General features: G+C 53.1%; 1 long non-coding RNA gene across 1 annotated transcript; it reads left to right on the top strand.

Moving 5' to 3' along the window:
* Nucleotides 1–338: 338 nt before the first annotated feature.
* On the top strand, nucleotides 339–3,534 carry LOC115521784. The gene is made up of 3 exons (XR_003971170.1): nucleotides 339–605; nucleotides 1,233–1,410; nucleotides 2,065–3,534. It is a non-coding gene; the product is annotated as an uncharacterized LOC115521784 (long non-coding RNA).
* The last annotated feature ends 217 nt before the right edge of the window (nucleotides 3,535–3,751 follow it).

Genomic DNA, 3,751 nt, shown 5'->3' on the forward strand with positions numbered 1-3,751 from the left:
CTTCCGGTTGCTAGACGACGCCTCTTTCCAGTACATTATTCGGAATATAAAAACTAAAATGTAAGTAAAGCATTTTAATACAGATCATTTCAACCGCAACGAGGCAATTGGCCCCTGATTAAATTGGCGAGGAAAGGTAATGAACTCATTCCGATCGACATATTTAGGGACCCTCTTGCCAAATCCAATTGGCAGCTTCATAATTATGGAAACATCCATGTTATTTCCACTCAACCGGGGCTAGGCCTGCCGGTATCTGATTCAATGTTTACTTCGTGAATGAGGTCAGTCCCCGGCACAGCTGGGGTTTTAGCCAAGGAACCAGAGCTGCTCGTCAGCAGACAGCGTTCCCACTAGAATCTGACCATCGTTGTCTGGGCTTCCAGGATAACCTGGGTGAGCCGCGCTCTCTGGCATTTCTGGGGCCTGGCTCTTCTCCCTGCTCCGCCAGTGGTTCCCGGGGAATCAGTCAGAGCCCGGGCTGCGGCCTGGGCATGATGAGATCACGTCCAAGTTTCCCACAGCCCAGCAATTCGCTCTGACTTGCCCCCCGCGTTATTGCAACATCTCGACCCTTCCGAGCTTCAGACCTGCCAGGAAACGGGGTAGGGTTTTGTTTGTTTGTTTGTTTGTTTTGGGGTTTTGTTTGTTGTTTTCTGTTTTCTGTGTTTTGGGTTTTTTTTTTTAAGTATTTATTCCAGGATGGCTACATTGGTGGGGTGCGAGAGTGACTCAGAGTGCCTTGCGAGCCACCTCCAAAGGGAACTATGTCCCACAGGCCGGCGCGTCCTCTGCGCCAACTCCCCACCCTGGTAAAAACAAAAACAAAAGCTCACGAGGGCTGCAAACACCCACTTGAAGAACACGCGCTTATGGAGTGGTGTTCTCCAAGGGCACGCAAGCTGCCGCCGGGAAGGCCGCTGAGGGCAGAAAGGAAAGCGAGTTCTGCGCTGTTGCGTGGGGCAGAGAAGGAGCGTGTGCTCGACGTCTCGAGAGGCTCCTTCTCAGCCTGGCAGCGATTTCTTGATCTTAGAGCGTAAGGTCCTAGGAAGCTTAGAGATGGTGATTTGGTTTGGGTCCCCACATAATCGTGGGCATCATATACCAGAACAGTTTTGCCTAGCAAGATCGGGGGGGGGGGGGGGGGGGCGCACCGGGAGACGGTTTGGGAACCGGATAGATACAAAGGCAGATTCAATAAAGACGCTTCCTCTTTCTCGACATTGACAAAGCAGGGGATGTGTCACACGGCACCTTCGCATCTCCTAACGGCGGGTCCCACGGCTGCTGACGCAGATGGAAGAGAAACTCGGAGGAGATGCCGTCCCAGATGTAAAGGGGTGAACTCTCTCTTCCTCTGACCTCGACAGAAGTCCGAGGAGGAAGACTCAACTCTCTCTTACCTAAAGGGTGAGTCCAGCTGCCACGGGAGATTTCGAAACCTCTCTCCCCACGCAGGGGTGGACATCCCCACGGGGTCCAGAGAGCCCGCCCGAGTGCAGTTCAGGTCGCTTCTCTTACACGCTCTCCTCAAGCGCACAACCTGTCCCAGACCCGAGATGCTCCCGTCACCTACCCAATACCCCCCCCCCCCACCTTCTGGGGCTTGCCTTCAACTTGTTTCATCCCTCGCTGTCACAGTTGTCACCTTATCACCTGCACGACTTTTCCCTTGAATCTCCTTCTGGCCGGTGTGGAAGATGGGGCCCTAAACGAAGTTCACGCCTTCCCTCTCTCCGGCCCGTGGTCTGTGCTCCTCGGCTGCAGCCACGCTAGCTGAACGCACCAGGCGCACATCCGCCTCAGGGCCTTGGCGCGTGCTGTTCCCCCCACCACGAGCGCTCTGTGTCACCCACGTGGCTCCCTCACTCCCTTCCTCGGGGTCTTTACCCACACGCCCACTCATCAGTGACCTGTCCCCCACCACTCTCTTCCGAGCTCCCGCCCACGCGTGGTTTCCCACGAGCTTATCTCCCCCTTGTCTCCTTCCTTATCTGCCTCGCCCACTGGAATGCCAGCTTCATGCGGGCAGGGACTTCTGACTCTCTCTGTCCTCTGTCACAGCCCGGTGCCCACGGCAGCGCTCAGCGTATCCACGCCGCGAGAGTTACTGGGCGTTCGCGGCTCGCCTGCGATTGAGGAATTCTACGTTCCTCAAGCTGAAGGCCGCTTCGTGCCTCCTGGGCCCTCGGAGAGATCGGAGGAGTTGGGCCAAGGCCTCCCTCCCTCCCTCCTCCTCCTCACCGCCCTTTTGAGGCTGTACATTCTGCTTCCCCGACAGACGCAGGAAAGTGGGGTCGTTCTAGAGGGAGACGGAGCCTTCCCCGATTTAGGAACACAGGTGTTGGCCCCGCCGGGGCCAAAGGCTCCCGCGTCTCTAGGAGCTCCTGGGAGGAAATTCATCTGAAATGTGCTCACCCTCCCTGGTGGGGAACGGGGCTGTGGGCGAGGCAGCCCATGCGGGCAGGCGGCCCTTACACAGGCTTTCCAGAAAGAGCTGGAAAGCAGATACCCGAGCCACAGGAAAAAGAATGACCTCTTGCAGCCAAGAGCCTGACTGGAAAGTCCGCGTAAAGGACACCTGGAGGAAGTGGGGGGCTCCATCACCTCCTCCGCCCGCCCATAACCCTTTCTTCCTCACTCGGCCACCCCGCACATCCGCCTTCCCGGAGGCTCACCCCATCTTTGCCGTTCGAGAGCTCACTGGGTTCTCCCAACACATCAGAGCTTTTTTTTTTCTTTTCCCTTTTTCTTTTCTTTCTTTTTTTTTTTTTTTTTTTTTCATCTTGTTTGAAAAGCCTTTTGTGAGGTTGGGAGTGACCCAAAAGTCGCCTCTCTATTCCTGTCTGAGGAGAGAGTATTTCCAGATCGGAGGCGCGGTCTGCAGGGCCCGGGCCAGGAGTCCATGAATACCGGATTATGCCTCCTACCCCAGTCTCCTAAGCGTGTGCCAGCCACAGTTCCAGAATGAACCATAAGCGGAGAAAAAAAAAATTTGTGAATCAAGAGGTTTATTATTTTCTCCCAGTAAGGATTTTGAAACCCAGATTTCCACATTTTTAAGGGTTTGATGTCATAAAATTCCCATGTATGATTACATTTTAAAAAACAGAGTCATTGTGTGTGTGTGTGTGTTGGAACGTAAGAGGTTTAGCATACAACTCAGAAAATGAATTCCTAAACCCAGAGTTTGAAAGGCACAGACACAACGGGCCATCGAGCTGGGCATCTGCTGCAACGAATCCATGGGATGTTAAGTCTGTTGTCCTGGAACCATCTGGAAATTAAATGTTAGTCTTCTGAAAAGAACCGGGACCTCCAAATGTTGTTGTTACTCTGAGTGCAGTGTAAGCAGGTTTCTATTTAAAACTTTCACACCGGCTACTTGAATATTTCTTGTTCTCCGAAGGGTACCCTCTATACCTCTTGGATTCTTTTCCACCTTCCCTTTTCCATGTTAATTTGGTTTAATCCCACCTGCTGGCACGAAGGGAAAGATATTTATAAACATCATCTATAGGGGCACCTGGGTGGCTCAATCAGTTAAGCATCCGACTTTGGCTCAGGTCATGATCTCACGGTCCGTGAGTTCAAGCCCCGTGTTGGGCTCTGTGCTGACGGCTCAGATCCTGGAGCCTGCTTTGGATTCTGCCTCCCCCTCTCTCTGCCCCTCCCCTGCTTGCGCTCTGTCTCTCAAAAGTAAGTAGATATTTTAAAATTCTGTATATAAAAAAAAGTCTTCTGTAAAAGG

The sequence above is a fragment of the Lynx canadensis genome, chromosome C1 (assembly GCF_007474595.2).
Source record: "Lynx canadensis isolate LIC74 chromosome C1, mLynCan4.pri.v2, whole genome shotgun sequence".
In the NCBI taxonomy this organism is placed as follows: Eukaryota; Metazoa; Chordata; class Mammalia; order Carnivora; family Felidae; genus Lynx; species Lynx canadensis.